At 39.7% G+C, this 27,183-nt stretch overlaps 1 protein-coding gene across 5 annotated transcripts in view; it reads right to left on the bottom strand.

The window, feature by feature from the left end:
* Positions 1-27,183, bottom strand: part of xirp2b (xin actin binding repeat containing 2b) — a 68,019-nt gene that overhangs the window by 30,778 nt on the left and 10,058 nt on the right. Inside the window, exon 1 of one of the 5 annotated variants that reach the window (XM_064327447.1) lies at positions 9,160-9,594. The exons of 3 other annotated variants lie outside the window; for them this stretch is intronic. The gene's annotated coding sequence lies outside the window, so the exon portion shown is untranslated. Of the gene's footprint in view, positions 1-346; positions 6,735-9,159; positions 9,595-27,183 lie in introns of those variants that run through there. One more of the 5 variants, XM_064327448.1, reaches the window with a different exon arrangement.

Below are 27,183 nucleotides of genomic sequence, written 5' to 3'. Positions count from 1 at the left end.
TTTTTTTTGCGTCGGCTTGTTTCAAACCCACATAAAAAGTTTATACAAAATGCAACTTCCGTGCCATATACCCTGAGGCGTCATTTTAAATGCAAATGAGTCAGGGTTGCTGAGACAGAACATTTAATCATTCCGCATACTTTAAACTACATGAGAAAAATTCATTGTCATCACTCTGTGAATGGTGCTCACTCATTGCCATGGCAGCCAGAATGAGAATGAGTTACACCGTGCTCACAAAATGTTCACCTCTGTCTTCCCCGCTAATGCTGACGCGCACCCGAAAAGCATGGACGGCTGCTTATCAGCCATTTGGGGAGGGGGGGGGGGGGTTGGATAAATGTACCTTTGTTTTGTATTGCAGGGTATTTGCAAATCAAATGCGCTCCCAGTTGCAGTTCCCCGGCGGGCCCCCCCGTGGGACGATTCGCAGAAAAGCAGGGCGTCGCGCCAGACCCGAGCGTCTTTAATCACCAGCACGCCCGACTCAGGCTTCCCACTTCGGCTTTGTTTGGGCCGAATCAATGCCCCGCAAAGCTCATCCCCAATAAGCAGATGGGAAAAAAAGAACAATAACAACACAAGAAAAGAACCACCATTTCATGAGCAAGATGGAATCCCACTGGATCAAATTATGGTTTCCCAAAAGGCTGCGTGTTGTCCTTCAAGGACCACCGAGTTCTCTCTCCAGGCCACGTTTCATTGTTCTTACAAGGCCCTTTAAAGCACTGTAAGCACAAACTGTATAACCTCCTATTATTCTGTCTTGTACATAAGAAAATGTACCGACAAGAAAGAGCCATTCAGCCCATGTTTGGCTCGTTGCTGTAGCTTTAGTCACCAGAACTACTTTGTTTTGTAGAGTTAAGTAACATCATTGATGTTTTTTATTGTTTATATTCATCTAAAGTATGTACGCTATATGACCAAAAGTATCTGGAAACCTCTTGGTCCGTGGCTGTTTTTCATGGTTTGGGCTAGGCCCCTTAGTTCGAATGAAGGCAATTCTTAATGCTACAGCATACAATCACATTCAAGACGATTCTGTGCTCCCCCAATAGTTGGGGAATAGTTAGGCCCATTCTTGTTTCAGCATGACAATGCCCACGAGCACACAGAAGGGTCCATACATAAATGGTTTTGTCAAGAATGGTGAGAAAGAACTTGACTGGCCTGCACACAGTCCTAACCTCAACCCCATCCAAGACCTTCGGGATCAATTGGAAAGCCAGCTGAAAGCCTGGTCTAATCACCCAATCAGTCCCTGACCTCACTGATGCTTTCCTGGCTGAATCGAATTTGGAGCTTAGCCTTCAGGCTCCTTCCCTTTCATTGCTGTACCACACACATGGACAGGTAGAGTCAAAGGTTGCAAATTACAGTGAACTAGGAGGAAACAGCTCTTGGTGCTTTCCCATTCTTACTTTCCCATGTGTTTACAACAATGGCATCTGAGTAGGATGTGGCAAGATGTTTATTCTTAAAACTGTAAGGAAGTACATTAACAATAATTGATCATCCCTGCCTTTATTGTCATTTTGCAGCTTTAGGCTCCTGGCTCCAGCTTTCAGACCAGGGGCCTGTATCACAAAGCAGGATTACTCTGTGGACAACCCGGGCTGCATCTCAATCCAAATTAAAATGGTAAATGGACTGCATTTATATAGCGCTTTTCTCCAAAGTGCTTTACAATTGATGCCTCTCATTCGCCAGAGCAGTTAGGTGTCTTGCTCAAGGACACTTCGACACGCCCAGGGCGGGGTTTGAACCGGCAACCCTCCGACTGCCAGACAATCGGTCTTACCTCCTGAGCTATGTCGCCATTTCACCCTTCACTTCTTCCCTCCAATGGAGTGAGACCTCCAGTAACGTATCATGTGACATTTATGTGAGGAAGCCCTTCTTGAACAAGGGGGGCGATCGAGGGGAGGGGTCAGAGCTGTTTGAATTATGCTTATCTCATGCGTATCTTCCTCACTTCAACATTCATCAGCAGAGAAAAGAATGTTTATATGGTTGGCCTTTGAGGACATATGTTTTATGCGTTTGATATCATTATTTACTTATGATACAATTTATATCAGCGCATATACAATGGTATCTTATTGATCAGCAACGAGTATTTTTATAATGAATTGCGCATAAAAAGACAATGATGAACGCACTTAGTCCTCTGTGTAGATTTCCCTATGGGAGGAAGTGAAAGGGCCATTCTGAATGCAGCCCTAGAGACCTCACTGAGATAATTAGTAAAATCAGTTGTGCCAAATTAGGGTCAGAGCAAAAGCCTACAGGATGGTAGATCTCAAAGAACAGGGCGGAGCAGCCCTGCTGTAGAGATTCCTGATCATGTGCCTTGAGAGACAAGTGGCTGCTGTTTCAAGAACCTAAGAAATTATAACCACCTTCACCTTCTTCTTCTTCTTCTTCTTTCGGCTGTTCCCGTTAGGGGTTGCCACAGCGGATCAGATCCGCATATTTGATTTGGCTTATGTTTTTACGCCGGATGCCGTTCCTGACGCAACCCTCCCCATTTATCTGGGCTTGGGACCGGCATTAGGTGGGTGTGTTTTGGGGCATTGGCCGGGATACGAACCCGTGCCGCTGGCATGGCAGGCAGGAGCTCTACCACTGAGCCACCAATGCAACCCCGTTTTTAAATTATAACCCTAAGTCTCAGTATTTATGAAAAAATAATAATGTAAAAAATAACTACTTATATGAGCAAAACGTAGAGGTTCCGATACAGTGTACTGGTCCGTTCGGGCTCACTACAAGCACTAGTTGTTAGATTAATACCTTGTGTATAGAGTGTTGTATGACATGTTCTATAATAAAATGTATTATTTTTCTATCATAACCGAATTCTACTCTTTGCGTTTTAATGAGAAATAACATTAGTATCTATTCACTGAAACGATCAATCTCAATTTGCAATATTTTTTTAAGCACATTATTTAAGCAAAATTCCTGTCGTTACACTTGTAAAGCCTCGAAATGGCATTAAATGATTGCACACTAATAAGCCTAATTATCTTTTGTTGCATAATTTGTAGAGTGGATTTTCTTTCAATAGTGCTTTTGATTTTGAACCCATTCATATCAAGACAAATTATGCAACAAAAGTCCCATAGTCCATATGATCAAAAATATAATAATTTGACAGCCGTATTCATATTACCAGTATAACACATTACTTCAGCAGCATATAAAAACACTTTGGTAAGTTCAGCATTATATAAAACATAAACTTACTAGAGCTTCTTACGAAGTAGAATCACGGGCTGTACTTTTTATAATGTTGGTGGACTTCTCTTTATTTCATTTATTTATTATAATTTGCTTTGGTTTGATGATACTCATAAAATCAATTGATGCTTGAAACATTGTCTAAAGATCTGAAACTATCAGGAGGGGGGGAAATACTTTTTCACAGCATTGTACTGTATGTATTTTACTTGTTTAGTAAATCTTAATAACTGTCAGTATGTATTATGCACTATTCCACAAATTTGATCATATTAATTTGTATTTACATTCCTCAGTACCATAGTGTAGTTAAGGTAAATACAGTGGCATATAATTGGCCCTTTCCTGATTTGCTCTATTACTACATATTTTTCATATTGAATGAATTCATATCTTTAGACAACCTGAAATATTAGACAAATGTAACCCGAGTAAATACGAAACACGTTGTCCTGGTTGCCATGGTGAACAGATGGATCATGCTGAGTTAAGAGTAAATGGAAGTAAGCTGTGTCAATAAAATAATATTATAATATTTTCATTTTTCTATCAATCATCAGGGTATCAGTGAGCTTGCACCTGAAGGACAAGATGCAGCCTAACATGTACAAAATCAAATATAGTAATCAGCCAATCACTGCTTTTGTTTCAGCATCAGTGATGAGGGGGGTAAATCACAGGAAAGATTGCTTGTGCATGTTAATGGAAATGAACATTTGCTGAACATAAAATTGTAAAGAATAATAGAAAACAGGCTTTGCAGTAGTATGGCTCCAGTGGTCTGTATCACAAAGCAAAATTACAGAGTTAGCTGGATAATTGCATTGGAACAACTCTTTTTACTTCACTCCATGTTCTGGGTTTTTACTCAGTACAACTAGCTCAGTACTGTAACTAACTCCTGTCAAGCCTGCTTCATGATACAGCCCCTGATGTCTTCAACCTCTTTCCACACCAGGAGATGGGGAGAGTAATGCTGCTTCTTTGAATTCTGAAAGAATAGCAACTCAGAAATTACAGCCACTGTTGTAAGAGCAGTCCATGTAACAGAAGCCTGGAAGGTCCATTGTTGTGTAAAAAGCATATGTCTCCAGGTGTGTCACAAATGTATGCCTTTTGCTAGGTCGGTATACGGTCATTGAACAAAACAGGCAAGGAGGTACCACCAATGAGTTTTGTCGACAGTAACTGGTCTTGACTTTAACTGTAATGTGTTTCTATTAAGCACGTTAATGACAGTAATATTTAAATGAGCAATTTAAGCTAAATTATGAGGCATGTTCCATTTTTTCTCATGCTGATGTATTGATGCTTTTAGCTAGCTAGCTCATAAGTTTTTAGCCTCACTTAATACAGTTTTGACTTTGCTACAATGGGTAATAAAACACATATTGTATAATTGACTGGCAATTAAACATCATTTTCAAATATTAAATGCAACAGTTTAGTCAAATGCCGCAACTTCTGTTCAAATACCACAACTTTTGTTCATGCATTATTTACTTGCAGGTTCACTTGCTTGCAAGATCATCAAACGACAGAAACAGAGGCGCACGTCTTCAGTCAAACACAGAACTGTGGTCAAAGATATCAGAAGGCTTCTCACACGCCTTCATTGGAGGATGCTTTTGACTGGATAATGTGCGTAACTAACGGAATAATCGACCAATAGAAAACATGCTTTCAACATTCCCTTTTTACTTTCGACACGCCCCTTGCTTTTGACATGCCTCGTACTCCGGTCTGTAGATCCTGATACTTGATATTGTCTGATTCATGGTACACAGATGCTTATAATTGGTTTTACTTTACACACAATTTATCATCAGACCATGCCCACAAGACGTTTATAAGGAACGCTGGATTTTGGGGTTTGTTCCTCAATAATACTGAAAATGTTTCATTTTACCTTATCTGAATGCTCAAGCATAATCACTTCAGTTAAAAAATGAACATTATCTCTTATTTTGTTTTAAAATATATCATGGCAAAGTACATTCCCATGCTGTATAATGCAGATTAAGTATGCTAGTTATAATTTTCACATGGATTTTCCCTGAACAAATGAACACACTAACATTTTATTGACTCTAAAATGTCAATAAATAAAATAAATACAAATGGCAGGCGAATAAACAGTCTGTACATAAAACTCACAGCATATATAAAATCCTGCTCAGCCAAGAAAGAAAATATGGCCAATGTTTTTCCTCTCAATTACAATTGGCTTGTACCTATTATTGAGTAGAGCACTGACTAATAGCAGTGCTACAAATGTGATCAGATCAACGGAGCTGGGCTGATGGTAATTACATTAATAGAGACGATTAACACACCGCACTGCCTTGATAATTTAACAAGAGGCCTGGAAGCGACTACAGTGACCTTGCAGCACTGGAAGGAGGGAAGTGCTGATAACAAAATAATTCAGTAATGTCCGCAGGCCATACTCATTAGTGTTAAGCTTACTGGCCATTGGGGTGAGCAGTACAGCTCCCCTCTAATCAGGGACTGATTTAAACCTGATGCACCAGGTGAGTGTAATCTCTGGGCATTACTGGACTATCAGGCAGAAGAAGAAAACTAGCAGTAGCTACTACTGACCTTGAGGGCCAGATCTGAATACCCCTGATAAAGAGGTTATACATAAAATAGAAAACTGACAGTAAAACATATTATTCCGAAGGAGCACAGCCCAGTACATGAGCCTTATTTTAAAAAATCCTGTTATAGTTTAAAACATTCAGTGTTTCTGTTTCATTACACTTATAACAGCCCCACCCACCCATTGAGACCTTCTGATCATATGATAGGAAGTGCAAGCGAACTCCACTTGGCTCCTGAGCAGCACTGAGCATAGCCAAGAATGGATGGGAGCGAGGGACGCGCTGACAGATTTCACACCCTGATATCTAGGACCTGGGGCCAGGTTGAGATGTTGACTCTGGGGCACAGACTCAGTGGGGATGAGAAAATGTGTGTATGTGTGTGCATAGGGTGTGTGTGTGTGTGTAGATGTGTGTGTGTGTATGTTCAAATAGAGAGCAGTATCATTTCCTGGGCCAGCTCGGAAGGGTCAGTCTCGGGAGAAGCCCCGTTTCAGAGCGCTGATGAGGAGAGGTGACTGGCGTGTCTCTCTGCGTGGAGGGATTGTTCCACTTGAATTGCAAGTTTCTCTGTAGAACTCAAGACCTCCCGCTATTGCCTCCGTGATTGAAACGCATTTCCTGTTGTGATCACCAGCTCCCTTATTACCTTCCCGGCAGAGCGTTAAGTGGTCATTTTAAAATTCAACAGGACGACTTTCAGCACTAAATGAACACAACAGCAGTGACTTACAAATCAATTGCCCACAGCTTTCGAGTTCAAGGAATGTTCACATCGCAAACCCAAAGGCAGCATGTCCATACATAATGACCGCTCTGTTTCTGACAATTTTTCTCACACATTTTTTTGATTGTTTCTTCATTATCGTATCTTTTTATTGCGTAATACTAGCCTAGTGGGACATTCACAAAATAGCTGCAGTAACACAACCAGTAGCACAGAGATATTTCTTTGATTTATTGCATTATCAAAATGTTATTTATATTCTTCTCGCCTTTTGCTCCTAATTTGTGTTTGCTAATTGTGCCCCGCGAGTCGCTGCTATGCTGCTTATACCTGTGTGAAGAACTACAGCTGGACTGCCTGCCACATCCCTGAGAGGATTTGCAGTGGTATCCTGAGGAGCCGTAATGACTCAAAGTCATGGATAAGGCCCATAATTCTTGTCTCCTGGCTAACGGCAAAGCTTGGACTCAAACCTGCAGCTGCAGGCAGGGGCGCCACCAGGGATTTTGGGTACCATGAAAAGATCAGAAAATTTGGTTCCACCACCCCAGAAAATCCTATGTTCTAACATTTTTTTGAAGGCCCGTGCCAGTCAAGGCCCTTGGAAGCATCTTAACTCCCCCCCTCCCACCCCTTACGGTGCCCCTGGCTACAGGCCTTGTGTTACTTGCAAGCACCTGTGCTGACTGAGCCCATTGGGGGCCCCAGGAAATGTATAATTGAAGAGAGCTTATGGCCTTATGGCCAGTATCAAAAACTCCCCACGTTCAGAGAACACTTGTGCCTCTGATCCTCTGTGGGGAGCCTCACAGACCGATTTCAGCAAATAGCTCTTCCTTCAGTTTCAATCTCTTATCCCCCTCCGAGTCACAGAGTGGAAAACCTGAACTCGTGCTTTCCTAATGGCATACAAAGCAAACTGTTTGGTTTTGAAACACCGGGCTTGTTCCAGGGGAGCGATATAAATGTTTGCTGTCCTCTGTACCACTCGGTTTTGGCGGCTGTTATCTAAAGAGTTCTAGCGACTGTGCGCGCTCTTTGCCCTGGCTAGCTTTTGTGGTGACGCGCACAGTTGTCGCTTTGTGCGAGTCCGTGACATTGCATTGCATCTCCGCTGCACCTTCCAAAACTGCGCGACTCGGGCGTCTGCTTCCGATGCTTCCCGTCATATGAAAAAGGGAGCCGATATGCACAGCTCGCTAGCACACCTGGGCGTCCCTGCCCCTCACGGGGCAAAGCCCATTGGCTGAGGCAGAGGGGAAGACAGCAAGGGCTCTTTGAGATTTGAAAGCACCTGGAAAGCTGTCTGCTGTGTCCAACTCGTCCGTGGGCAGTAACTGGACCCTCGCGCCGGTCCTGCTGAGTGAGGGTCCGGTGGTCCGCTCCGGGTCTGATATAGGGCGTGCCTGTCTGCCACACAGAAAGGCCCGCCTCTCACGCATTAGCCTGCCAGTCAGACAGCGAAGCGGCAGAAAGGGCTCTGGGTCTGACAGGCGCTGGTTAATGTGCTCTGATGGGAGGGTTTGTACCTCTCGCAGCGTTTAAGCAGGTGAGTGGGAGAGGCTATTGCACTGTGTGACGTATAACACTAAAAGAGCTGCAGATGTGCCTGTCACAGATGTGACTGTAACTTCATTAAAAATATTTACATTATACAGTTTGCATCTTGCAGTAGCTTATGTCCATTATTTTTTAATATTTTCTCATTATTCACAGTGTACATTAAATTACGTTTACATAAGTGAATGACATATTATATAATTATCAAAATCCATAGACTATTATTGACTGATTTCACTGACTTGACACATTTTGCAGAGCAATTACATCCCTTTACATCTATTTAGAGTATCAAGACAGTCAGTTGCACAAACTAGATCATTACATGAACATTTAGTTAACTGTGCAACAATTTGGTCTACATGGTTATGTTTAGATGAAAAATGTGATTACTTTAAGTAATGTTTGTATCTACATGACATTCCACAAATATTAAACAATACGCCTTGGATTCAATCAACATTTGTCTGTAACTTTGATTCAAAATTAAATTCAATTAAATTTGACAACAAAAAAAAATAAACACTCTGCAAGTGAGTACAGCAGTCACCTTAATTAACTCAGCAAATTTATGTTTGCAAAAATGAAATGAGTATTTGCCTCTGTAACTCAACAACAAATGTTGATAAAATCCAAGCTTTTGTAGTAGCATAGTGTTATTAAAGTATGATGTAAATAACTGGAATTATCATACACTACTACTGGATTATTTGAGCTGGTATTTTCACTGGTTTCTCTCATCAAAATCTACATTGTTCAGAGTGAGGTAATATAAAATAGAGAAATATAACCAACAGCTTGCTTGGCTGTATTGTGTGTTCTTGTGTATGAACACGCAATGTAGCCAATCTTTGATTGTTCACAACATTGTGAAAAAAAAGCTCTTTCCTTTTCTTGTAAAAAATGGCGATGCTACTTTCAAACAACACAAAGGAACACACTGTATTCGGCGATACTGCCAAAAGGCAATTCAGTGAGGTTACAACACTTACAGCAAGACGTTAATCAAATACCTACCTTACTGATGAGGCTGCATCTATCTCACCACTGGGTACTGTTGTTATTGTAGCACTTACAAATAGTGCTGACCATGAACCAGAGAAACCAGAAGTAAATCTCAACGGCAGTAACAGGACATTGAATATTGTTTGAGCAGAGAGTAACTGAACAGCTCCTATGCCCGCTCCAGGCTTCACTTTATTCTGATTTGCATGCAGTTCTTTAATGCATGCGCATCATGTTTCAAGTTTTATATCAGACCCTATATTGCACTAATACTCGCTGCGTGCAGCCTACTGTATTTATTTCCAAGGAGGTTAAACTGTTCTCGCAAATCATTTCTACACTTTTCTAAATATCGCAGCTGGAGTTACATCCCTGTCGAGCATCTAATGAATTCCACCAGTCCCAGGGCTATTTATATTGTGGAGGCAAAAGCAGAGGTCTGTGCAACAGGTTAGTCGTTCTATTTACAATGTAGAGAACACAGTAACCTTGACATTAGTGCTGTTTAGCTGTACTAGCCTCCTGCACCAGAGTTAATGTTTTAACCAAGGTGCTTTGCCAGACTGTGCATAAAAGTTTCCATCAAGTTGGCGCATATCGGGGAAACTGTTTGGAGGGGGATAGAGGGCTTGGTACTGTAAGAGCTCTTTCCTCTTGCACAATTTTTCCAAGCAGTTTTTTCCAGCTGAAGGTCTGCACTTCTAGATGCCAAAGATTTGTCCGTGAAGAAAAGAGGGCACTACCAAATGCTACAATAATTTGCCATCAAGTGAATTTTCACAATATTTGTTTTTACTACGCAGATAGTGAAATGGGTTCAAGTGAAAGGTATTCTGACGCTAGTAATTACATCACCAAGTGTGTCCTAAATCAAAGCTGACTTGCACTCTTGCATTCTGTGAAGTAAATTCTAGTATGCTTGGAAGAATGTAATATGAATTGAAGAATTACACAGAATGCAAGTATGCATAACACAATGCTTAAGTGCAAATTACTACATGATTAGCGATACACACTTTACATGGGCCTACATTGTAGAATAATTTGTCTTGTTTTTATTCATGGGGTGAATAAATTTTAACAGCCCATCTAGCACCTGCTCAATCTGTAGTAGAGATAATATATTACAGAGATAATTTGTACATTTTTTGACATTCATTTTGTTGTGCAGCCCCCATCCTGCCCCCCTAAAGGTTTTTTTTTATGATACACCAGATGTTAGGGTTTGCCAGCCTCCCAAATCCCAGCTTAACCCCTGTTTATACAACATAAAGACTAGGGGAAACACATTATGGCCTAGGGGAATCATACACTCTTTAAATTATACCATAAACATCAATAATGTCCCAAATGTCCCAAATGTGTTTACTCTGTGCACACCTCACCTTAAATAGTAATACAACTTCTAGAGGCTAAAACAAAAAAGGAGGGGGGGGGGGATCTCTGGAAAAGAAACAGTTTAAATGATCCATTTACCATAAGCAATGCACACTATGGATTTCTAAACAGGGTGATAGATTGCTGGAGTTCTACAGAACAATGGAATAACAACAGTACAGGATTTACATTGAATTTTCATAATGTACTCTTTATCCATCCATTTATACTTGTTTATGCCTGGACAGGGTCAGAGGGGATGCTGTCTGTACTTTTGTCTGGCTAGTAGTCCCAGTAAGCTAGCATGCAATATCAAAACTATGTACGATTACATACATTTGGATAATTTGACATACTTGCATAATACAGTAGCTGAAAAACACTTCCAGTAAAAAAATTAACTTGCATACTGTATAGCCAAAACCTTTGATAGATAGATAGATAGATAGATAGAAACTTTATTGATCCCGTAGGGAAGTTCCCTTAGGGAAATTCAGGTTTCCAGTGAGTACAGCACCATAAGTCAAAAAGTTAACAAATTAAACATCACACATCAAATATCAAACATAGAGATAGTAACAATATACATAAAATAAATAAAGAAAATAAATAAAGAATAAAGTAGCAGCGGTTATATGAAATAGCAGCGGTTGTTCCAGTTTAATTAAATAGGTAGTAAACAATAAATAATGAGACTGTTCAGTGTTCAGTTCAGTTATTTGGCAATAACTCCCGAAATATTCACTGAACTCTCCTGCCATTCGTTCGAGACAAAGAGATGGTAAGATGTGTGTTTAACCTGAAATACATTGTTCAAGCTCGATGCTTCTCCCAAAAAATTTTACCGTGTTACATTTTACCCTGTGTTTTGCCCCACTCTCCCCTACTTCAAAGGGCATGTTTCTTCAGCGAAAGAGAAATAGTTGAAAAGTTCCAAATACAATAATATTTAAAGTGTTATTATTCTACTAACTTGTAAACCATTGTTCATCAGATCCACATTAGCTATTTATAATTCATTCATAGTTGTTTCAACCTACGTGGCAATTATCAACACAGTGAGCCCAAATGAAACAAAGATTTATTTCTTATAATTCACTGATAAACACACCACAGATTAGTCAACCTTGGCATAATCAGTCCTGATAGCATGGGTAGCAAGATAGCAGCAGTAGCAAACGTACTGTAGCTCAAAGGTGGCTAACTAGATATCTAGCTGTTTGATTAAGGTAGCATTTCTTCATCATTATTAAGCTTGGATGATGCTCTTAAGGGCAATTTTTTATGTCTTTGGCTTTAAATTTCCTAGAAAAAGGTTTGATGTTTTTCACCCACTATTGAACAAACTAGGTGACAAGGCTCTGCTATGCTTGTTTATGGGAGCCAATTACATTAGCTACGGTAGCTACTCTATTTATTTATTATAGTGCTGGATTGCTAAAGTATGGAATATAACTGCGGCCATTGTAGACTACACATTATTTCACATGAAACATTATCTGACAGTTAGACACAGGCTTTTTAAATAAAAAATTTGTCTTTAACGCTTCTTATTTATTTATAGACACACGCAGATATGCATCTTTCTGGTGTGGGAAAAGAACAAACAGAAGACAGAATCTTGGTTAAAAAAGCAGTGAACTCAACGGCCTCAGAAGTTTGTTGTGTTGTCACACAGCATCATGTCCCCAGCTATGTGTACAGCCTTGAAGCTATGCTACTACTAGTCATACAGAATGAATCACAGCATTACAACTGGCCCACACAATTAAATTTTGTGCTATTGTTAAATTATTTACAGCTTTATTCCTATGTTAATACAATGGACATATTCAAAATTTCCTATGAATAAAAGCAAAAATGTTTTCTTCGGAAGTTAAACAAGGAACAAAGAAGAAGCTCCAGTTCATAGAACAAGAAGTCAATCATTCTCATGCTTTTCTCTCATTTGCTGCATATGCTATGTGACAGACTGCTGTGGATAGCCTTGGAGAAACATTTTTCAATTCATGCTCACAGTTTTTCTCTTTGCAACCTTGCACAGCAGTATCTTTGCTGTTTTGCCTGTCTTCCTTTGAAAATTCTGAAATTGTGTGGCATTGAATGGGGCTTTTCTGAAACTACATTTAATCAGGAACTTGTGCAATAAGCATGCAATTTCCATTAACAAAAAGTAATATGTATCTCAGGTATAAAAACTTTCTCAGAAACGCTTCAGAAGTTTCAAATTTGAGATGAATAACATAGACAATTAATTCAGTCACAGTATGTATAACCAAGAAAATTTGTAATTAGATTTTTTCTAAAACAAAAATGTTTTAAGTCTGCATGAATAAGTAAATTCCTGACTTTGGTGGATTATTGCCTTCAAGAGAAGTTATTATTGATAAAATGAAGAAGGAAAAGGCTGAAATGAGTAGGGGGTGGGGGAGGGATGGGGGGGTTGGCAGGGTCAACAGTCACAGCTGATTGCTTTAAGATGAAAGAGGCAGGTGGAGGTCATGCATTCATTTATCAATGCATAGACGTGCACTTGCATTTCAAAAAGAAAGAGGTTTACACATAGAAACAACATTTTTATGAAACTAATTCAAAAATATGTTAAAACAAAAACAGCAGTGATAAAAAGGCAATATATAATAATAAATTAAAGGCAAGAGATGAGAAAGTACAGTACAGTAAAAATCTAGTGCAGTCAAGGCACTACTGTCAAAGCAGTGACTCAAGGCAGTGGGAAATTAAGGTGTATCCAACTCAATTTAGGTAATTTTGTGACTAGAGACTGTAGTGCACCCGCAGTGCAGTTGTGAAAGAGGTTGGTTTAACAGGAATAAATTACCTGCGGGTAACTGAAGTCCAGAGGGAGTTTTGCTGAGTGAAGTGAGCAGACTTAGGGTCAAAATCCCCAACAGCCTCAAGAAATGTGTGCGCTGGTTGAAAGAAATGAGGTTTCTTTCAGAGTGCACTGGGGTTGAAATATGTGTTCAGTTTCTGCACAACTCATCTGAAAGTTTGGCATTGACTATTTATTGTTTTTGCCTATGCTGTACATCTGCTAGACCAGTGTACGGCCTAGTCATTTTTAAGTTGTTCAATCTTATTGTACGGTATGTTTCATAAAGCCCTAACTTCTTGACTCTCAAACTGGATCATTTCAAGGTTTTCGCCATATTCCTTGATTAACGTGAGCTCTGAACCTACATTGTACAACAACTCCATACTGAGCTGTGCCAACACAGCAGTATAGAGACGTCTATCTCGAGGACCACAAATCTGGAATAGGTACTGAGGTACTGGGAATGGTATGACACAGCATAATGCTGTCTTACCTCTGTTTCAGATGGCTTAGGCTTGAGTTTTATTGATAGGCCCGAAACGTGTTCCGTTATTACCTTCCTGTGAAGAAGCTTTCCACTTGGACCATGCTTAAAACCTTTCTAAAAACTTCAACAAGCTTGTCAGCTTAAGGGATAGTACAGTTCGGTCACGTGCCACTCGTCAATTGAACTTCCTCGAAAGACAAAAATATGTGCAAAACATAAATGTCTGTGCCATCAGTTGACTGGACTGGTTCTTGTACAGTTTAAAAAGAGACTCACATAATTTGGCATTATCCAATTTTTCAAGCGGAAGGTTTGCACTAAAAAATGCATCAGTCAAATCATGGATAACATCTTTCCACCTCTTCAAGCTGTCTTGTGCCCTGCTGACTGATTTCCCTTTTGATTTTCCCTTTTCCCCAAGAGTAGTTGATGTTTTTTTTTTATTGCAAATGTCTATTGTTGTTTTGTGTGTGTGTATATGGATGCATTTCAAACTGAACAGAATGTATTAAATGCATCTGCGTACAGTGTACCAGGCAGATACTGGTGCCCTTGGCCACTCAAAGACTTTTTTGTTTACTCTCCTTCCTCTCTCTGTGTTACGAAAAGGACTTTACAAGGGTCACAATTAGCCATTAAATGTAAGATTAATCAGGTGATCAGGTAATCATGTGATCCTGTGCCTGTGAGCACACTGCAGGCATTTGCAGGTAATACAATATTAAAGTCTATATTTTTATGGGATTTATGGAGAGGATGGTGGACTCAAGGCGAGGCTGATGATGTGGCACATGGGGCTCCCTGCTCAAACCGCTCCAAATAATGCAGCCGAAGTTCGAGTGTGCCACCAGCCATTATAGCAATCCCACAGCAGCTTAGCAAAACGGTGAAATAATAATGTGGCTTTCATTATAACCGGGAACTGTGCTCGCTAACTATTTGGGTTGTGCGGTAACTGGATTTATATCAATGCTTCAGTGAGACGGTCATTAATATTACAGGGATAGCTTTTGCAGCTATTGCACAATAACAACATGAGCTGCATTCGATATCTTCCCTCAGTGGATCAGCCAGTCAGGGCTTTAAAGCAAAATAACTAAAATTAGCCCTGAAATACAAAGATGCCGGGCAGCAAAGACAGAATAAATGTCAGATCTCATTGTTGTGCTGGTTATTATTCTTGCAACTGTATTTTGAACAAACTGCAATCTGTCAATAGCCTTTTTTTTTGGAAGAACAGTAAAAAGAACATAATTAACCTCTGCAATAACCCGTCAGAATGAGGCTGGAAAAGGAAAAAAAAAAAGGTGTTACTTTGGCAAAATTTCTCAAACTAAAAAAGGTAGTTTTAATTATATTATACGTATGAGCTGTGAAACTCAGACTGAATTCTAAAATTACCTTTAGGTTCTTTACTTTCCATTTACACTGTGGAGCGAAAAGCCCCAATTTGCTCACTATTGTTTTCTCTCAGAGAATATGGGCCTGTAAATAGAAACCATCTGACTGACATTTAACCAATGCTTTAAGTGTGTGATCATTTGGTGGAACAGACATGTATAACCGGGAGTCATCAGAGTTAATTTATACTGTACTTGTGTTATGTTCGTAGGTCAGGAATGACGGCGTTAGAACCGAGTACTAGAAACATTTTATTCAGCAGGGCATCATCCCAACACGGTAACATTAACCCGGAAGCAGTAACCATCTGTCATACACATCCTGCATATTGTACACACTCCCTGTAGTTCAATAGTAATATTGCATTAATGCATTGAACACAACAACTTGAAAATAATTTTGTCTAAGGGAAGCAAAGAATAAGAAAAGAAATGAGGCCAGATAATTTTGCTCCATGTGTTATAGCATACATATATGGTCATTGACTGACATAAAATTGTTTTTCTTCCAAATATGATTTCAATCAACTGAGCAGAGTTCTATAAAGCCAAATCCAATTTTCAAGATGAACAATTAACATTCTATAGTTTATGGAGTCAAACAATGCACTCAGGTCTAAAACAACATGATCAGATAAATCTGATCATTGATTTGATGTTGATTTTAATCAATATTCTGTCCATTCACTGGCTTGGCAAAAGTAGTCTCAGTGGTTTGAATGAAAACCAGCCAGAAATAATCCTGTTTTATTTTGGAAATTTCATGTCATTGAAAACCACTCAGTAAGTTTTCCTTCAGAAAGGGGTGTTTAATATAGGTCTAAAATTGTTACAATTCTAAAAGTCAAAGTTATTTTTCTTGAATAAAGGTTTCACTATATTAGTCTTTCAGAGCAACCGGGAAGTCACTAGTCTCTAGATACCAATTTATTCCATTACCAGAGTAGGAAATCTAAGACATCCTTTAACAATTCTGTAGGAATGAGATCAAGAGTGTGGGTAGTGGATTTAATTTGTGGGACAGTCTTGCAAAGCTGAACCTTATTAGCCCAGGCAAAATAGTTCATATTAGCCACATATAATATAGTTTAAGTTAATCATTCTGGATACAACCACAAGCTTATGGGATTGTTTAAGACAGCAGTACTCTGAAGGTACTACCCTTTTAGATAAAGGAGTACTAAATAGAAGAGTACTGTGAGAAATGTGCTGTTTCTTTTATTGTGTTCAGAGGCTGTTACTCATAATAACAGTTGTAAACAAGAGGTGCTATTTTTCAGTAGCAGACAAAGGGAAGAGAGTAGTGGTTCAGGTGAGAGAGGGAGGAACAACTTGGAGCCTCTCTGTCCAACCCTTCAATTGCTCCATACATGTAAGGTCTTGCTGATATATGTATGCTTTTACAGAAGAGCTACATTTCCTTAATCACATTCCTTCATGGTGACCTCACAACCCCATTTTGGAAAGAAAATCCCGTTGGTTTATGCTCTCCATTCTCCTTATATGGGCACTTGAAGAAAGTGTTCATATAAATAATATAATAACGCAATACCCTCAGCCAATAATTCAGTTAAGAACAGCCGGGTCTCAGTTGAATTGTGAATTTGCAGGCTATATATTGCTGAGTGGCTTCTTTGAGTGGTACTTAGTGTTGTAATTAAAACAGGATTCCTTACTGCCTCTTCCATACCGGCCGACTGTTAACAATCGACTCTGGGAGTGCGAGAGTGCTGAGAGTTGCAAGTGGTAAGCAGAGACATTTCATTATGCATTACAATGTGGTAGTTGTGTGTGTGTGGGTGTATGGGTGTGTTTGTGTGTGTGTGTGTGTGTGTGCGCGCGCACGCTTCTGCCTGTGTGTGTGTTTTTGTTTGTGTGCGTGAACCACATTGTTACATTGTCTATGATTGAACCTCTGACTGCAGTCGCCTGGCTAAAAAATTGAGTTAGAGGAGGTTAAGGTGGGATTGCCGGTCTTGGCTCAGAGACCCTACCGTTGTCAAAGCAGTGCATACGGTGCAGAGTAAATTGCTTTCTTTCGCAGCCAGACTCGTTGCTTCATGCGGCAGTGGTTCAAATTAAAAATTCAAATTTGCACGCAGTGAGGCAGAGACAGAAACTGGAGGAGTGGTGCGATTGGGCCGATTTGGTTGAAAATGGACAGGGTGGGACAGATTGGAATAATGTATAGGTCCTATGTTTTATTCAGTAGGCCTGCGCTCCACTCAGGAGAGAGACCGAGGGGGTCACAGCGTAAGTCCACAGGCCTAAAAAACCCACCAGACCGGCTCCTTCGGCAGTCAGAGCGAGCGGAAGGTAGATTACGGCGAGGTTTCAACACTTGCGGGAGAGAAACCTGCTTTCTCAAGGACCCGCACAGGAGCTGGGCCCACCTTAATTAGATCTCTAGGCAATCCTCAAATGGATTTCTGAGCATTAAAAATTTAAATCAGGTAAACTTTTTTTAAGATCAGTACTCAGAGTGATTAAAATGACAAATCCAATATCACTGCTACTGTTGGTCTGTGGATGAATGTCTGGGTTTTTGGAAGCAGCCAAAATTTGATGTCATGTTACGGAAATGAACAACAAGCTCTGTACTTGCACAGTGATAGCTTTTACACGAAATGATCAACATAAATGCATTTTTAGGAACATATTGACACTGCTGGGTATTTAACTGTAACAATACAGGTTACAAAGTTAAATATTTAGCTCACAGATACAATAGCATCTCCATGCCCAGTTTAAAAACTTGTCGTCTTACAATGAGAAGTGCAGCTCCCTATATTCATTCAAATAAAAATAAAATAACACATATAGTTCTTTTTTTTTAACCAAGTGAATGGTTGTAAATGGACGCAGCTTTTACAGAGAATGTGCGTGATGCAGTAGTGAATGAAATATTCAAATAAATTGTCCAATGTTATATTTTCATTTTTACATTATAAGGTAATAAAAATGGAAAATAATACCATTCCTCTATTACTCAAACACAATATTGCAGAATTATATTGCACATATTGACACTGGTAGTATTAAACAAGGAAAGTGGCTCAGGGGCTGTATGTATAAAAGTTCTCAGAATAGCATCTAAGAATCACATTAAGAGAGCTCTTAAGACCAAAAGAATATGCGCAGGATGTTGCTCATAAGAGCAGGTTATAAAGCTGCTCAGAATAACTTATTTGCAAAGAGTCAGGCAGTCTTAGGTGGAGCTTTTAGATTTTGAGCATCTGCCAAATGACTATATTATAAATTGTGCTAGTAGATAATCTTTATGGCTCAGAGAGGGCAATTTGTAATTTTTATACAGTATAGTTGAGGATTTATTGAGCATCATTTGAGAATAAACAACCAACCTCCTCTGAACGCCAGTGAAAAAAAATATATACATCGAAAACACGGTACAATTTTCTGGACACTCATTGGGTTGGATGGGAAATCCATTAATCTTGCAAAATGAGACATGGAGTGGCCCACTTACTTACGTTATGGCTCTGCTAATGACAGATTGGGATGGTCCCAAATCACTGCTGCGCAGCTGCATTTTCCCATTGCCAGAAAATGCAGTCATAATGACTTTCACTTCTGCCATCAGCACCATTTTTTTTTTTCTCTGGGTGTCGTGAAAAGAAGACCTTCATGAACAAGAAGGCCTTTGGTTATTAATTTCACCTCATCCTACGACAACAGAATGTCTTTTGTTTCATGAACATTGTTGAGCCCGCTGCCGTTGCCATTCTGGCAACTCTTCAAAGAGACCTGGCAAGGATCGGTAATTCAGATTGTTACATCTCAATAAAGCTTTTTTGGACTAATTTGAGTTTTGTTGGTGACCACATATCTACTGTGAGTCTGAAACCTCACAGTAAAATGGGAAACCTATCAGAATGGCAACATGCTAAGGAAAAGACTGAGGCCTGAATATGGGGTAGGTGGCCAAGGCAGTTTTTAGCATCTTTGCGGGCTTCCCCTTTCCAATCCCTGGCAACAGAAAGCATGAACAAAATGACATGGCAGATGCTAAGCTCAAGAATTATTACAAAATTTATCTCGGGTCAGCAGAACACAGTCAAAGATCAAATCTCACTGAGATTTAAACAAACTCAATTGACCCAAATGGAAGTGTTTTAACTGTAAAAAGCAAACAAACAAAAACAAAAAAACTCTTTAACCATGCTGAACCATGCTACATCAGTATTTGATTCCTTGAAAATGGTACAAACATGAAGCACACTCTCCGTGCCTAGGAAATTCGAGAACACTAATTAAAGACAAGCATTTCATCTGTATTCATAGCAACAGTGCATATTTTTAGGCACTGCATGTCCTGGGGTGTGATCCTTTCACCTCAGAGCCAAAAGCTTTTATAGAATCTCCAAAAACAACTAAAAATAGCCAAGCGGAGTGACAAAAGACCCCAGGTACAAGTGGTAGGGTAAAATGCATTGTGTCTGTTGACTATCTCGTATGACTTGAACGTATAGGCTTCCTTTGCCCTTTGACCTTTACAAGTCTCTGACCATGGCTCCATGTCACTGTGTTCCCCGATAAATTGGTCACTGGAACAAAAAGGTCCCCAGACCAGTTAATGCCACTGACTTGCTTAAACCATGCGTTATGTAGGAGTTTTTGTATCTATGTGAGTTTTCCTCAGGAACAGTGTTCCTCTGACATATGCTCATATTTGGGCAAGCAAATAGCTGTGATGTCATTCCTATATCTATGTGTGGAAGCACAATGTCATCACGCACAGTTCAGACTTCAGAATTGAGACACTGGATTTGCATTACAGTGGAAAACCACCCCTATATGAAATGATAATACATCCAACAAATCAAAAAAAACCCACTGTATCCCTTTGATTGGTTCATTATAGCCACCTAGCAGCTCTTAATGTAAGTTCTGAACTTACGGATATATGCCTTTAGATACTTGTACATTTCTTTTACATCAGTATTGCATGGCGTATTTGTTTATTTGTCTGTTTGCTTCTTTTGTGTTCTTGAGGCCATTTGCTTTGGACTTATTTTTCCCAAGATCGTTCAAGTAGATCTGATGATTTCAAATATGTTTTCATATTTTTGTTAATACACAAACATGATAATGTATTTTTTTACCTAATTAATTTTTTATTTTAAAAATCATTGTCAGTTGGCAAAGTACTAATAATGAATGAATAAGTGAGCTAATGAATAATGAATAAAAAAAAACTCATTTTGGAGGACGTCATCCCAGTTACAGTATAAATAAGCAGATGTAATGGCTGATGGTTTCATTCTAAACAATATGATGTGACATTAATTATGAATCTGTCATTCATTAATGTCATATCACTGTATCCTGGGTAACTTTATATTTGTCCCTTCTTTGTTGCACCATAAAAATATCAAACCTACAACCATTGCATGGTCTAATGCAACTCAATCTCCATGTATCCAAATTTTAAAGCCATTACAAAATGTGATCACTGACGTTTCAGCAGGCAGTTGACTGCCACCTTGAGGCTGACATAAGCAGCTACATCTGATGGCACCAGAGAAATGCACCTCAGTTTTTTGTTCCAAGCAGAGATACTAGAACAGCAGCTGTAGGCAAGAAACAGGCAATAAAGGGACCATGTAATGGAATATAATACTGCAGAACATGATCAACAGTAGGAACATGTCAGTTGTTGTCAAACCAAAACAGCTTTAATGGGCCAGGATCTAAATTGCTCATTGGCTTGTTCACGCATGAATTTAAAAATACGATTAGGCTGTTTACTGAATGATACTAAAGGACGTTTCTATGCGCTGCTGGATTTAATCTTTTTGCTGGGCTTCCTCAATTGAGGTTATAGCATTTTACACGGGCCATATCGATATAGCGATCAGGGAAGGTATCACAGGCACATTGTTTTCGAATACCCAGTTACAGATTTTCAAAGGAATAAATTATTACTCACACACAAAGTGAATTTCTTGCCGATGGGCAAACTCTCTGAGAATTCCAGTTGTCATAGACATAAGTGCCATCCCAGGCCTAATACATAATTGCTAAACGTCAAACAAACACAGAGCAAAAAATAAACATGTGCTTCACTTGTGCCAGAGTTGCTTTAACTGCCATTCTTGAGAAATGGCTGATCACTGTCCTATATAAACTCTCAAAGAAATGCCGCATGTTCTTGTATGAGAGAAATAATACAACGAGGAGAAGCTTAAATGTTAATAAAATATTTATCCAAGCCCTACAGGCTTCACTGAAGGCGGGACAATTTCCTCAGTCTTAAGTGCAAGAAATTTCTCCTTGAATTACTTAACATAAGAACACTGTTATTTTCAGATGAGGCCATATAATACTGAAGCAAAACTTTGAATGTATCTTATTTTGCATGAATACATATAAAACTGTAAGAATAATAACAGGATAAATTAAGCCACAACAATTTAATTAAAAACATATTAAGTCATTTGATAAATATATGAAACTACAAAAACGTATTTAAATGTGAACCGACAACACTACTGGTGTTCCCCCACATCGTTCAGTGCTTTGAAGCATTTTATTTTATTGGCAAAAAAAAAAAAAAATTTTATTCATATTTTGAGTTTGATATGAGAGGATGCAATAGTCTCTGACTCCAGCAAGTCCTGTCAAACTGTTCCATGCATTAATAACTCTCTGTATGAAGTGTTATATCATCATTATAGTGTCAGTTCAAAATTGAATTTTAGATTATTTCCACCTCTTTGCCCTCTGTTTTGTAATAGAGCATTAGCTTAAAATAAACATCTATGCTCCTCCGTGTTAGTCTCCTTCATAAAAGTAAATTCCTCAAACAAGTCTCCCCTGAACCTATATCTACATATTTATATTTATTGATATATATTATACATCAAAGGACATGTGAAGTCTCCCTTCATGAATAATCTGGGTGAAACCTGGAACGAGTCCTGTTGCCTTAATTTATTATTTATTTAGTATTCTAAATGTGGGCTAAGGCATAGCACTGTATAGTGTCAACTCCATTTTGCAGAAAGAGAGAGAGAAAGAGAGAGAGAAAAAATGTAAATCCCACTGTATTTTCATGCAGTGTGACATATACTTAAACATCGACTAAGCCAGTAGCTAAATAAATGAATATATCCTCTGTTCTTTCTTGTTGTACATTTTGCCATTATAGACATTCAAAGATATGACCCCTTATCATAGCCAACACCTGCGACATCTACACTCATTCTACCAACAATCACTCTAACATAATCATGCTTTTGGAGGGGATCTCAATGACAGGCACACTTCTTATTTAATTCACGGCGCCATGCATGTAACAGAGATAGACTGCACGTTCCTGGAACATCACTCCATGCTACAGAAGAACATGAAATGGGGGGGAGAAAAGGCCCAATCTAAAGGAAATAATGATAAAGTGCTGACGTGATTAAAATCCATTAAGAGCCAAACAATAGGGAAAAGGGATAAGGCTACACTGGAGAAAAAGGGCACACAGACAAGTGATGAACAGCCTAAAGTGGCTAGAGAGAGAGCTAAAGAACCGTTCACAGTGACACAAGAGCCTGAGAGCTCCTGCAGGAGGCTGACATTGAGCCATGGGGAACATGGGTAATAAGAGGTGGGGACAGACCATGGGGAACATGGATAATAAGAGTTGGGGACAGACCATGGGGAACCTGGGTAAAAAGAGGTGGGGACAGGCCATGGGGAACGTGGATAAGAGGTGGGGACAGGCCATGGGGAACATAAATAATAAAAGGTAGGGATAGGCCAGGGACAGTAGTTTACTTATAATTATGATTCCTGATGGAACCACTACTGATCAGTGTGGCAGACTTATTAAGATACCGCTAATCCTTTCACAGAACATGGTCACATGTCACATAAATAATTAATCTCTGCTAGTGAAAGCCTAACCTTACCCCACCCCTACATCTACCTCTCTCTGAACTGACTGCTACCCACAGTGCACCAGTACAGGCAGCAGTACAGCACAGTGGTTACGGAACTGAACTGGAACCACAAGGTTTGGATTTTAAATGCTGTACCCTTGAGCACAATGGCATGGATTCAACAAGCATCCTTAACTTTGAATTAAATGCAAGGCTTTCTTCATAAACACAGTTCGATTAATTTGCTTTGTTAATTTCCAAACATGTCAGACAGCGTTTGAAGAGAAAAAAGACCCCTTGCAGTTAATTTCGAGCGAGTGAAGAACAAATGCTCATTAAAATCCAGGTAAATGTCTGCCTTATTTCAGCAAACATCCAGAGGGATGGATAAACAAATCATATCTCCTGCAGTGAATTGACCAGGCTGGTCACTGCCATTGTCCTTGAGTGAAGTACACTGCAAGAGGGGGATAACTACTGAAGGTACTCCAAATATCCAGCAAGGTATGCCAGTAAGATATTTATTGGAGTTACGTAAGCTAATGTATCTTGGTATAAAAGGATAACACGCAAGATGTAATCTATGTGTATCACTGCGTCACTCTGAGGTCGCCTGGAACGAGCATAAATAATACAGTGTGCTAATGACATGAGAATGGGTATGACAGACACAGAGAAGCACGCGATCATTCATCAATTTTTTTGGGACCCGGTAAAGAATAAATAGAATAGGAAAGAACATCCGCACACTAATATAAACCTGCCGACAACAAGTGACTCACATGCAATTTTTTTTATTCTTTTCAAGTGACCTGTTCACTAGAATAAAAGAAAAAAAGAAAAAAAACATAACTCATTGCTGTGCCGAGAGCTTTCAGTGCGGGGATGACACGAGTGACTGAAAACGACTTCAGAAATAGAAAGAGGGATGAACAGTAAAAGTGTGGGTCATGTCAGTGGCATGATCCTCTTCTTCAGCTTCACTCACAAGCTTTTAAAATACAGTACTGTCACGAAGCCTCAGGGCTGGACTGAGAGAACCCAGAAACAGCTACGTTTCTCTGCGTCTAAACATGTCTATTTTTCATTGGAAATTGCAGTTAAAAACAATTGGAAGCATGCCTTATCTTTCTTATCTGATTTTTCTATTTTTCTATTTTTCTATTGTTGTGACAAGTTGTAAAACTATGAAATGTGCCCTATGGAATTGTTGTCTTGTAGGAGGACATCAGATGGTGCATTTCTTTTTCTTTTCATTGAAGCCACTACTGTTTTAAGCCTAGTATAAAAGTATGTCTGAAATAGATTACATCTAGTGAGCCATTTGTTGTGGCTGCTGAATGAACTGTTTACTTACTGTAGTGTTCATTTAACATCGAGTTCTGTCCTCTCTCTCAGTTTCTCTCTATCTCTCTCTCTTTCTCTCTCTCTCTCTTAAAAACTCATACACATTAAATCCACACCCCCATACACACACACACACACCCATACACATAAAGCAAAATTCTATTCAGTTCCCCCATTCATTACACTGATGAATAACACAGAGTAAAGCAAATAAACCTTTTGTCACAGGTTTAAAATGAATGTACCCTACTGTACATAACACACACTTTACAATTTTGCATAGATTACTGACTAAAAAAGTGTTCAAATGTACAAAAACATGTTATTTTCATTGGAAATGATACCCCGCACAATTATTTTGCAAAAATTCCAAATTTATCATTGAGCCACATGCCAAACTATAGACAAATTAATGCAATTTGCAGCAAAATATGGCACAACGTTTGAAGGATACACTTTGTAAAAGACGACCAGTAACAGCAGACATTTAATAAGCCTGATACGCAGTAGGCTGTCTACTATACCACTAGTAACACACGGTGTTTTAAAATAAGCACGGAGACCACGTGGTTGGAGCCACACTGGCTTTCAGCCTCCTGTAGTATCTTAGGCTTCTTTTTTTAGTTTGAGTTCAGATGATCACTAACTCATCTGTAAATTGCACAGGCATACTTCAAAATCCCTACACTGTCATTTTTAGAACACAGAGCTCCTTCATGAAGGTAGAGCGAAATCACAGTGGTTTTAAAACCACTGAAACCAGCTTTCTCTGTAAAAAAAAGAAAAAAGAAAAAAAAAACCGCGCTACGGGTCATTTCCTGTGTTCTTTGCTTTTTCAGCTTTCGCCCCTTCAGCACCGGGGAAAGGGGTCTGATTCGAGCCCTCCGGTCCTCGCCGGGTCCAGACGCCACGTCTCCTCTCCGCCCGGCAGCTAACCGGAGCAGGCCTCAGCTCTGAATGCACCAATTACTGGCTTCTTTTCCAAATTCGGGGTCAACCATACATCCCAAAAATAGAGAAGAAACCGCAGGATATTGTGTGTCTCTTTCCCAGTGCCATGCGCTCTACTGCCCTCTGCAGGCTTCAGAGAGCTACTGTCTGAGTGGCAGCTCTGCAGCACAGACAGTAGCAGCTGAGGTCAACACAATGACAGTGATGCTACAGAGGGACTACTTTGTAAGCTCTATCAGGAAAACAGCTCCAGTCACAAGCCATAACATATACAGTACAACATCATCAGGAATTGAGGTATTCTCCTTTGTCATTTTGATTTGAAACATTTTGGTTTTAAACAACCATCTTGTTCAGACCCCTTTAGCTTTTAACTTCACTGTTAATTATTTTTAAACGTGGTTGCCATTTCTTTTTAAATTCGTGGTGACTTTGTTTTGATAGTTTTGATGACTGTTAGCATTGCACTATCATCGAGGGTTTAATGATTTCCTCTTGTGTGTGTGAGTGCAGTTACATGGTCATTACCATGGATCATCAGACCCTACACCAAGCAGACCTCTGCGTACTGGCACCTCTGGCCTGGCACCTCCCTCTTGGCGTCCGCACTTCCGCTCCCGTCTGCCTGTCTGTCCTGGCCCCAGCTGGGAATGACCTCCCGTGACGGTCAGAACAGCAGAGAATCTCACCACTTTCAAACGCAGACTGAAGACTCATCTCTTCAGGCTGCACCTCTCCCCACCCCTCCCTAGCCTATAGTTCAGCTCACTGTACCTAGCTAGGATAATTTGATTATGTTAGTGTATCTGGCAGGATTGTTTTTGTATGATTAGGTGTGATTCCAGTGCTAGTTTGTACTTGGTAGGATTCTCGCTTGCTGAACAAGCTTACTCTACAGGGTTGGAGTCCTGATCGATGTGGTCACTTCTGGCACTACGATCCTTACTTCACTCTAGTGTTTCTTTTGCGCCTCTACATCATGAAACCTATGCACTTGTTGTACGTCGCTCTGGATAAGAGCGTCTGCTAAATGCCTATAATGTAATGTAATGTAATGTAATTACACAGACACACGACATGACTGCCATATTGCAGCTTGCAGGTGAACAGAGGTCAGGCGTAGCTCGGCCTGCATACACTTACATGCGTCTTCTGGGTTGTGTAACCGATACAGAAAACTTTCAGAAAACATCTACCGCCCTCTCATAGCACTCTCTGACCAAAGACTCCCAGAACTGGCACCATTTCAAATAGACAGTAGACAGATATATACAGATGTTTTATATGTACGGCAACAGACTGACAAGCTTGTGTTATCATTTCAGGATCAGTGGCCACATAATGTTTTCATTAAGGACAGTTTGAGTATTTTTACAAAAAAAAAAAAAAATCCTGATGATATCATTCCAGTGTGTTCTCCAACCACTGGCATTTGGCGAATCGCTTTCTTTCACAGATGGTTCCTTTTGCGCAGAAGGAGATTAGATTTTCCTTAAGAAGTGGCCAGGTCTACCGTGATGGAAAAGTTAAGCAGTGCTCTCTCTCTCTACATTTAAAAAAAGAGAGGTAAGCAACTTTTCACCAGAATCAATAATCTGAGGCAGAAGCGCAGCCAAAGGCTGGATCATATTTCTCTGGCTGCTCCTTGCGACCTTAGCAATCCAGAGAAAACAGAGGGAAGGCTGCACTTCCAGCACTGTCCCAAGCGCCACCTCTGCTCCCATTTATTTCAAATGAGCCGCG

The sequence above is a fragment of the Anguilla rostrata genome, chromosome 3 (assembly GCF_018555375.3).
Source record: "Anguilla rostrata isolate EN2019 chromosome 3, ASM1855537v3, whole genome shotgun sequence".
Classification (NCBI taxonomy): Eukaryota; Metazoa; Chordata; class Actinopteri; order Anguilliformes; family Anguillidae; genus Anguilla; species Anguilla rostrata.
The sequence above is the reverse complement of the archived record's forward strand: the minus strand, read 5'-3'. Positions and strand labels throughout refer to the sequence as shown.